This window comes from Pelophylax lessonae, assembly GCF_965119305.1.
Source record: "Pelophylax lessonae genome assembly, chromosome: 5".
Lineage (NCBI taxonomy): Eukaryota > Metazoa > Chordata > Amphibia > Anura > Ranidae > Pelophylax > Pelophylax lessonae.
In genome coordinates, this window is record NC_138772.1 from 415,144,746 (window position 1) to 415,155,427 (window position 10,682).

Sequence of the window (10,682 nt, forward strand, 5' to 3'; positions counted from 1 at the left end):
GTGAGATATACCTTTCCAAATCGTCTTTATCTTCCTCAGAGAGTTTCTGTAGTCCTGATTGTGCCATATAGTCATCCATTTCCTTTTGCGATTTTCCTATTTCCGGTAAGTTATATAGCAATGAGTAGAAATTCCTAAATTCTTCCGTTATTTGATCAGGCAATATTTTTTTAACTCCTTCTGGAGATAGAATTTGTGGGATATAGGATCTTACTTTTTGATTGTGAACAGATCTTGCTAGAACTTTACCGCATTTATTCCCTGATTCGTATGTGATTTTCTTTGATACTTGTATCGCGGCTTTCGCTTTATAATGCATTAAATCGAGTATCTGCTTTCTTACTAGAGTCAATTCCCCTACTGCTATATTTGCCTTTTTTCTTTTGTGTTCTGTTTCCAGTATTTTGAGCTTATCTAGTAATGCTAGCAATTGTTTATTCCTTTCCCTTTTTATTCTTGCACCGTGCTTAATTAGAATTCCCCTTATCACTGACTTGTGTGCCTCCCATAACGTGCCTATCGCACAGCCAGGTAGATCGTTAAAATCAAAGTAGTCCTTAAGTTCTTTTTGTACCTCTGACCTTACTTCCTCTATCTGTAACAGACTTTCATTTAATTTCCAAAATCTTTGTTTAGTTGATTTAATTGTGGAAATATTGTAAACCATCGACACCATTGCATGGTCTGACCATGAAATGTTGTCGATGTCGGTGTATATCACCGCCCGGAGATGCGCATGTGGCACTAAGAAGAAGTCTATTCTCGAGTAGGTCTCATGCGGATGTGAAAAAAGTGTGAACTCTTTTTCAGTTGGGTGCTGGAGACGCCATACATCTATCAGTTGTTCCTTATGTATGTTCTTCCTCATCCGCCGACACATCGCTTCTGAGGAAGAAGATTTAGTTTTAGAGGTATCAGCCACGGGAGACAGCGGTGTATTGAAATCTCCTCCCACTATCAATTGACCTTGAGTAAATTCTCTGAGTATATTCAATGTTTTAGCGACAAATCTATCTTGTTGCTTGTTAGGAGAGTATAAGGTTGCCAGTGTCATCTGTGTTTCTCCTATTTTCCCTTTTAGGAAGAGATATCTACCGCTGTCATCACATAGCTTCTCCTCCATCTGCCATGGTGTCATACTATCAATTAATATTGATACCCCTCTTGATTTTGATTGTGTGTAAGTTGAATGATATGTGTATGGAAATGCATTATTTTTTAGGTATGGTAAGTTCCCTGATCTAAAGTGCGTCTCTTGTATAAACGCTATATTCGCCTTAACTCTTTTGAGTTCTGATAATAATATTCGCCTTTTTTCGGGCGTATTTAGGCCCTTTGCATTAATTGAAACAATCTTTATATTCTCCATTTTAAGCTATCAAATTGTGTTACGTAAGTGGAGACTGAGGATCGGAGGAAAAGGAGAGGAAGAGAGAAGAGAAGAGAAAGAAAAAAAAAAAAAAAGATCTCACAGCCTACTATGAACAATCACTCACTCAATCTTTTGTCCACACACCTCACACTGATCCAATCACTCCTATGCCCTTCCCTGTGGATCCTACCCTGCCGGTTGGAGCGAAAGCTCTTCCCGGTCGGATCCCCAGGTCGGATTTTTAAATCCTTCCAACACACGGCATTTTACTGCCACCTGTGTGTTCTAAACTTTTTACAGGGAATTACCTGAGGCCATCCCCTCTGTCCCCGCATTCTCCCTCCCTATTCTTGCTTATATGCTTTATTTCCCTATCTCCACTGCCCATCCCTTTCTTCCTCTACACCCCAAGCCTCTAGTTTTCTGTGACCCTGAGATACTCCCCTCCTGAAACTCTATGAGTATTTTAGAGCCTTGATGTCTAACAATAGCTTCCCCTCTACAACACAACGATAAAAACAGGGACAAAAAAAAAAAAACCCACCTCGACTCGCCCCAATAACGTGTAAAAAACCCATTCCCCTTAAAGCTTAGTTAACTCTATTTAATAGGGGCTATTGTGCCCCACATTAACACCGTGCCATATATTAAAAAAAAAAAAAAAAGGGAAAATATGTGTAAAATGAGGCCGACAATTACGACCAACCTTGTGAATCTTAATAGGGGGTATTATACCCTTAAATTTCATTAAGAAGGAAAGAAAAAATACAATATTACTCCCACCCTTCCAGTGTCTTAACTTAATCGGGGGTATAGTATTCCTATACTTCCCAGTGCTACTACTCCCCCAAAAAAAAAAAAAAAAAGAAACCGGGGATAAAATATTGAACGCTAGGGGGATAGGGAGGCAATGAGATATATGGCGTACCCAATTATCGGTTTTCATATTTGACCTTACTAACCCACCCTTGCTTTTGAAACTCTACGTCCCCCCTCTTCTGCTAGATTTCCAAGCCTAATAATACGAAAAGGGGGTTTGGGGGGTCAGATCACCCAAGTTTCCCACAATCACTATTGGCTTATTCTATGTTCAATTCTATGCTCCAAAAAAAAAAAAAAACCCCAATCAAGAAAAAAAAAAAAAAAATGCAGTATTACTCCCACCATTCCAGTGTCTTAACTTAATCGGGGGTATAGTATTCCTATACTTCCCAGTACCAAAAAAAAAAAAAGGACCCGAAACCCAAAAAGTTGCTGCAACCCTTCTATTAAAACTTGATTCATTGGTGAACATTGTACCCCTACATTTTGTTATACTCTTAGTGCGGAAAGAAAAGAGAAGAAAAAAAAAAAAAACACAACACCACTTCTGAAAACTCTTGTGACTTAATTCAGTAGGGGAAATTATACCCCTAAATTACACTGTGCTCTTAGTGCCAAAAAAAAAAAAAAAAAAAAAACAAAAGCAAAAAAAACAAACCATCCCCAAAAACTGTACAAGGAGGGGCCTAGATGAAGGGGCACTCCCTCTTCATTCACAGCCCCTCCCTTCCATCTGCCAATAGGACTGCGTCCTTCTCCATCTTTTACTAACCTCCGGGTTCCCCCAGAGGTCTAAACATCTCCACCCTCAATATAGTACCCCTTATACTCTAATCCCTACCCTCCCTCCTCCCCTCTATCTCTCGGGGTTATGTGGGCCTCTGGACGAGTTTCCATTAATTTTCCCCATCCAGTTTGGGGTATCTATTGCTGAAACCCCCAGGAAGTCAAAAAGAGCCGTCCTATCTTGAAAGTTCCGCAACGTGAAAAAGCGACCATCTCTGTTAAATGTTGCTGTAAATGGGAAACCCCATCTGTAAGAAAATCCCTCTCGCCTGGCCAATTCCAAAATGGGTTTCAGTATCGCCCTTCTCTTTAGAGTCCCTTTGGAGATATCTGAAAAAACCTGTATGGTCATTCCTTCCATTTTCCACTCTCTGGTGTCTCGGGCCAATCTCAGTATCAGTTCTTTCTGGGCATAGTAGTGCAATTTGCATATTACGTCTCTTGGTCTTTCCTGATCTTTCTTAATTGGGCCGGGCACCCTGTGTATTCTGTCAAGCTCTATTTTGCCCGGGTAACTTGCCCCCATGATATCCTTAAATAAGTTGTTTACTGATTCTTCCAGTTGTGTGCTTTTTAGTGATTCTGTTAGGCCTCGAATTCTTAAATTATTACGGCGGCTTCGATTTTCCATATCTTCAATCTGAAGCTGTAGCCTAGCTTCATTTTCCCCCTGGTGTTCTACCTTCCTCTCCAACACTATTAACCGTTCCTTTATTGCAATAATTTCTGCATCCTCCTTTCTTTGATTAGTGGCCAGTGCCTGAATCTCATTTTTAATAAGCTGAATTTCCTTTTTATGGGTCTCCTCTACCCGATTCACTAGCTGTTCCATGTCCTTTTTGGTTGGGAGCGAACTGATCATAGCTCTAAATTCCGCCATTTGCGCTGCCCATTGAGCAATCGGGGAGGATGCAACCTGTTCTTCCTGGAATTTAGAGTTAGAACTTGTGGCTATATCCCCTATGGGTGACGTAGCCCTAGAGTCTGTGATGTCACTGGTATCCCAGCTTGTCTGTGTGTCCGCTAGTTCCGCCATATTGTTTGCTGTCACAGATTTTAGGCCAGTGGAGAGGAACTTCCTTATCTCTCCCTCTGGTTTCCCTTGGGTCTTCCCCGTATTCTTTTTAACTTTCCGTTTTTTTGTGAGGGTCATACTAGCTCTTTATCCTATGGAAGTCAATGGTATGGCGCTAGCTGGCCCCCCCGGTCTCCTTCGATTTTCTAGGGTATTCTATCCAGCTGTGTGCGCCTCCAAGAGTTTGGACCCCCACTCCGCTCTGCCGCTTTTCCACTTTTATTATAGCCTTCCTCCTTTGCTTTCCCAGAGTCCTCCGCTGGTGGCAGAAACTAGTTTTATTTTCAATATTGCCAGCCGCGACCTCTTCTATCCCCTCCCGACTTTATCACCAATTTGTCCTTATGCCTATACAACGCTGGATATATCTCTATCAGTCAGTTGTTGCTAGTACATGCAGTCTTAATAGGCAATAGGGGTTTGCACTCACGGTTTTGAGCAGACCTTCTCCTCTCCAAAGTTGCTCTTCTGGTGATCTTATATTCCATGTGTGTGTGTCCACGCCAGTTTCCTTTTACAGACCGCACTGTCGGGGTATTTAGGAAGCGTCAGAGAGATGATGCAGCTACTCTCCTCCTTTACAGTCACCCGCCTGCAGGAAGCCTTCCTCCTGGGTTCCGTTCTAAGCACCCTTTTTATGCTTATAGTTCCTGCTGGCAGTCGCTACATATCTTACACACTGCCCTTAATAACAGCAAAGCCAGTGCCGGACCTGAGGGAGTATTAGTTCCGTAGTTCTGGCGTCTTTTTAGCCGATCATCGGGAGAGCTGCCTCGTGTGTGTCAGCAGGGGTCGCCGCTCTCTCTGGGGTTTACCGAGTGCCGGCTTCCACCGCTCTCCTCTCCCCGGACTTCATGGGGGAGCCGACTGACGACACTCGCCCTATAGCCCCGCTCTCACTCCGTCCACTGGCGGGGGGTATAGAGCGGAAGCGAACCTCCTTCCGAGCCGCGGTACTGCTCGGCCACTCGCACCGGCTGGCCGGGATAACAAAGAGCGGGTCCGCAGCGTTCGCCACTCTATACCATCACTGCATGCCGATCTCCCGCTCAGCTCTCAGATAGGGTCCTTGATAGGGAGGGAGATTCCCGCGAGGCTCACAGAGTACAGCCTCACATGTCCACTTCCGGGCCGCTGCTCGTACCGCCCCCTCTCACACGGGCTTTCCAATCAGATCTGCCTGTCAGTTTTTCAGGCGGACCTGATCGGATGCTCCATGCAGCCCTAAGGAGCAGGGGATGTCAGCGGTGACATGTCCACTGACACCTGCTGCTATCCAGTCCTGTCCATGAAATCCAGATGGATGCAAACCCTATATTCAATCTGTCTGGATGGTTGGATCGGATTAAACGACAGGCGGTCTGTTTTCATCTGATCTCCCATAGACAGGGCAGCCATCAGAAATTTTGGGGCCCCTTACATAGCTTTAGGCCTGGGTCCCTCTAGGCCTGACCACCAATATTGCCCAGGGCCCGCCCTCTGGCCGTCCCACCGAATTTGACCACTGGCCATCCCACCAAGTCCTTCAATGCACATACTTTTATTTTAACACTCTTACAACTTAATATATGAAATTGAATCCTATCCAGCAAAGAGATGGCCTTAAATATTCAGCAAAGAGAAAGCCCAATACAGCAAAGCCCAATCCATCCATTCAGCTGCATCAGCTTACTCTGCGGCCACCCTGCTTTAAAAATTGCTAGTTGCTTCAACAGCAACAACTCAATCTAGTTGGTTGGGGTCCGGGCGGCCTTGCCTCTCAGAATCCCCAGGCCCCTACATGTATAAGGGCTGTCCTCCTCCCCCCCCCTGATGACAGCCCTGTCCATAGAGGGGAGCGGGGATCTGACAGGTCTGTCTCCGCAAAGGTCCACAGGTCTATCTCTGCCTGCTCAGCGGGGATCGGAGGATCGATCCCTGCTTAGCAAGACTGAGTCCGCCGGGCGGAAAGCCCATCTGAAAGGACCCTTAGACTAGTCTTGAGATGATACATTCCATTAATAATGTCTGGTTGCAGAGGCGTAACTAGTACCTTCAGGGCCCTGGTGCAAGTAACTATGAAGGGCCCCCCTGGCCGCCCCTTCCCTTCAAGCCTGGGGCTCTTCCCACTGATCCTGGGGCACTTAATTACGGTCCCGCAGCGGGACCCTTTCACAAGTTCTGCAGTGGGCCCCCTTCCTGCCGTCTTGGGGCCCCCCCAGGACCCGGTTGCAAGTGTGACCTTTGCGATCCTGGAAGTCTACCCACTGGTGTCAGTAGTTTTTATTTTTTGGTATTTTAATTGTATTATTTTCTATCATTTTATTTTATTTTTTTACAATGTCACTGACTATGACTCTGTCCATTCAGGAAAGGAAGGATCTGGTAAATTACATACTTACCGACCCCTTCCTGGTTCTCTATTGTGACACATCCCCTGCAGCAGCTGGCAGGAGAGGGGAGGGGGCAGCACACCGGGGCCCAGAGACAGCAGAACACATGTGAACTGGATAGGAGGAGTGGTGGGGCAGCATACAGAGGAACCAATCTCCAGCTACAGAAGGAAAAAGGAGGACAGGAATTTTTCTACATGTTGCCCCCGCTATCCCTCCTATCAGGTTTACAGGGGAGCCCCACAGGCCTCCTGGAGCATGGGGCCCGGTTGCAATTGCGACCCCTGTAGTTACGGCCCTGCCTGGTTGCATGATGTTGGGGATATCTGCTTAGGAGTAGCATTGCTGTAGCAGAATACCCCCCATAGGCGTGCAAAGGGGGCGTGTCCAGGCACACCCTAATCAACACCTGCGCCAGTAGCATACGTTGGTTGCATGTGTCATGGCTGCGTTGCTCTGACATTCACAGAGCCCATCCAGTGCAGTCTAGCCCCCATCGCTCCGCACAAACAGGAGAGCAAAAAGCCTCGATCTACTCCTGCTATCGCTCCTCCCCTCTCTCTCCAATTCCCGTGGCTGTGCTATCCACATGAGGAGGATGTGTGGGAAGGAACTTTGAAACAGAAAAGGCCGGCAGCTATCTCCTCTACATGAATATTCTGCCTGAGCCTCAGGGGATAGGCCTGGGACTAAACACTGTGACCGAGCTCTCCCTCCCTTCCTTCTGTCTCCCAAATCTCTCACCCTCATTTGCTCTCCTTCCCCCTCAGTTTTTATTTTGTGCTTCAAAAGTTACTGATCAGAAACTGTTTATGAAGGTAAAAATAAAAAAATCAGACCATTTCTAATCAGTGCAACAAATTAAAACATGCAGTACTTCACATGCTTTAAATGGTCACAGAGAGATTTTTTTTTTTAAGTAATGAAAAAAGAAATACAGAATTTGGTATTATGCATTGCAAAGCAAGCTTACTACAAGTTGTTCCCTTAGTTAGATTTTAAAGTTTTGCAGGTACTGTATGTGTTTTGTGTTATAGATTCAGGGCTGGTTGACACCACACTTTTGTAGTGATCCAGATGGGTTTCTGAATGCACATGCGTTTTCAGTGCGTTCCATTGTGTTTTTTTCCCCCTGATTTTTCTTTTTCTAAAACATTTTATTAGAATTTCAACAAACATAGTGTACGTGACAAAAAGCAATACACATAGGCCATATGGTTAACAGAATTGAGATAAAGGCCTAATAACAACATAATGAGTTTGTAAGAGACAAATGTATGATACCGGTATATTGAACTGTAAGAGGAATGTATAAATGGAGCCCAGCGTGGGTGTAAGTGGGCAAACCGTTATCTAGATCGTCTCAGTAGTCCTCCCAGGGTCCAGGCACCCCCGAGGGGATCTTGCTGTGACCGAACCTGGGGAGAGACCTCCTCGACGAGGGCTGGGCCCACCATCTGATTGTCTAGCGGCTGAGGGTTGATAATGAAAGCTATCATGTAAAATATAGAGAAAAAGAGTTGTGTATAGAAATGAACTAACAGACAGCAGAGGTGTGCGTATTTCAGAGGATAGTTGTAGAGGGTGGGTGCCGTTTGGGGGGGGGAGTGTGAGGGGAAGCAAACCTAGAACGAAGAGAGGGGGGGAAAGGGGGAGGGGCATGAAGGTGGCAGTTCAGGGATATGGCATGGTTTGGGGGGTCAAGGGCGCAACAATGTAATGTAGGGCGGCCAGATGTAAAATGTTACTAAGTGTGGTTCATCAATCTGAGGAATTCCACAGAGTGGGTGAATTCCAACCAGGGGAGGCCCAGGTAGAGTAGAATTTATCAGGGGATTCTTTAGCTGCTTTTTCTTTTTTTGACAAAGTTTCCGTGTTTGATTTTTTTTTTGTAATGTGTTTCGGTGTGTTTGAGTGTTTTGCCATGTTCCAATGCAGTTCCATACAGAAAATATGCAGCATGTTCTACTTTAGTTGGCTGCACTGGAACACACTGCGCAGCTGTGAACTTGGGCTATTAGAATCCATGTAACAAACTGTGCATGCATTTATTGATGCAGAATAAAAAAAGCATAGGACTGTACCTGATGTGAACCAGTCCTTGATCATCTGCAACACCAAAAATGCAGCAGAATGCTCTCACTGAAGCAGAAACTTTTACAATAGCTGGTTGTTAAACTCAGAATTGTCTAATTTGACTGCAGACAGTTCAGACGAAAAAAAAAAAAAAAACACCATGCTTGAACAAGGACATCATGCACTTGCTGACTTTACACCACACAATGCAGTATACACTTTTGCATTACACGGTTGCAGGGTTTTAGGGGTTAAAAATGTGCTGTTCTAGGGTAATAGCCCTCTATTCCTGTCTCAATGCTGGTGTTGTGTTTTTATCTTTTCACACAGGCTTCTGATGGAAGCTACAGTTACATTCACACAGGCGTTTAGCCATGATGCAATTCCTTGTAGCAGAAATCTATAGAATCCTTCTGCAGGATCTGACAGCTGGAAGCAGATAGCAGAAGCCACCAAGCCCCATACAATGCAATGAGGGGATGCCAGTGGCCAAAGCTATTTATGGGTCGCCAGCAATTACCTGCGAGGATCACAGCTGGACACAATGTGTGCATCCAGCCACAATACCTTAACCACTTGCCGGCCACCCACAGTATATTTACTGCGGCAGTCAGCCCCTCCTGGGCAAAGGGATGTAGTACTACATTGCTCGCCCAGGAGCCTTTAGGGGGCGAGCGCGCGCCGCCGGAGGCGTGCTCCCGCCCCCGCTCATTCACGGCCATCCCCGCGCGTGTGACCGGTGGCTCCAATGTCCACCGGCCACTCGCGATCTCTGGCTGGAGAGGGAGAAAGGCAGGCGGCTGATGTAAACAAAGCCGCCTGTCATTCTCCCTGGTGTAACTGCAGAGATCATATGATCCTGCTATGTAGGATCGTATGTCTCTGTGGTTACATCACAAGCCACACCCCTTGACAGTTAGAATCATGCCCCTAGTACACACTTAACCCCTTGATCACTAATAAAGTTAACCCCTTCCCTGCCAGTGTCATTTTTACAGTAGCAGTGCATATGTATAGCACTGATTACTGTAGTAATGTTACTGGTACCCCCAAAAGTGTAAAAAATGTTAGTCAGGGGTCCAATCTGTCCGCCGCAATGTCGCAGTCCCGCAAAAAAATCGCAGATCGCCGCCATTACTAGTTAAAAAAAAAACAATAAAAATGACATAAATCTTTCCCTTAGGTAGTAAACGCAATAACTTTTGCGCAAACCAATCAAAATACGCTTATTGCGATTTTTTTTTACCAATAATATGTAGCAGAAAACAAATTGGCCTAAAATGTTAAAAAATCTTGATTTTTACATTTTTTTGGGGGGGAATTTCATATAAAAAATAATTAAAAATATTATTATTTTTTCAAAATTAAATCTCTTTTTTTGTTTATAGCACAAAAAATAAAAATCACACAGGTAATCAAATACCACCAAAAGAAAGCTCTGTTTGTGGGAAAAAAAGGACGTCAATTTAATTTGGGTACAGCGTCGCACGACCGCGCAATTGTCCGTTAAAGTCATGCAGTGCCGAATCGCAAAATAGGCCCTGGTCTTTGAGCAGCCAAATCCCCCGGGGCTTAAGTGGTTAACTAATGGTATTGTTCACTTCAAACGCCACCTTAGTTCAGTTACTCTCTTTAGGTATTAGCTGTGATCTCACCTTATTTTCTGCACATCTGATACCTAAAGACAGCAACTGAAATAGGGTGGAGTTTGAAGTGAATTTCTACACAAGTGGAGCACTTTGAGGACGTTGTTAAACCAGGGACTGGTGGACTTGCAGTAACAGAAATAGTATTGCACATGTAATTAACCAGTTCTGGACCGGAAGGATTTGCCCCCTAATGACCAGGCTTTTTTTTGCGATTCAGCACTGCGTTAGTTTAACGGAAAATTGCACGGTCGTGCAACGCTGTCCCAAAATTAAATTGATGTCCTTTTTTTCCCACAAATAGAGCTTTCTTTTGGTGGTATTTGATCACCTGTGCGATTTTTATTTTTTGCGCTATAATCAAAAAAAGAGCGACAATTCTGAAAAAAATTTTTTCATTCTGCTATACAGTATAACATTCCCAAAAAAGTGGATTGCAGTGTTTACAACAGCCAACCGTTCTCTCTCAGCGGGGAGCGATCGCGGGTGTCAGGCGGCAATCGGAGCCGCCTGCCCCGTGCATCGGAGTCCCT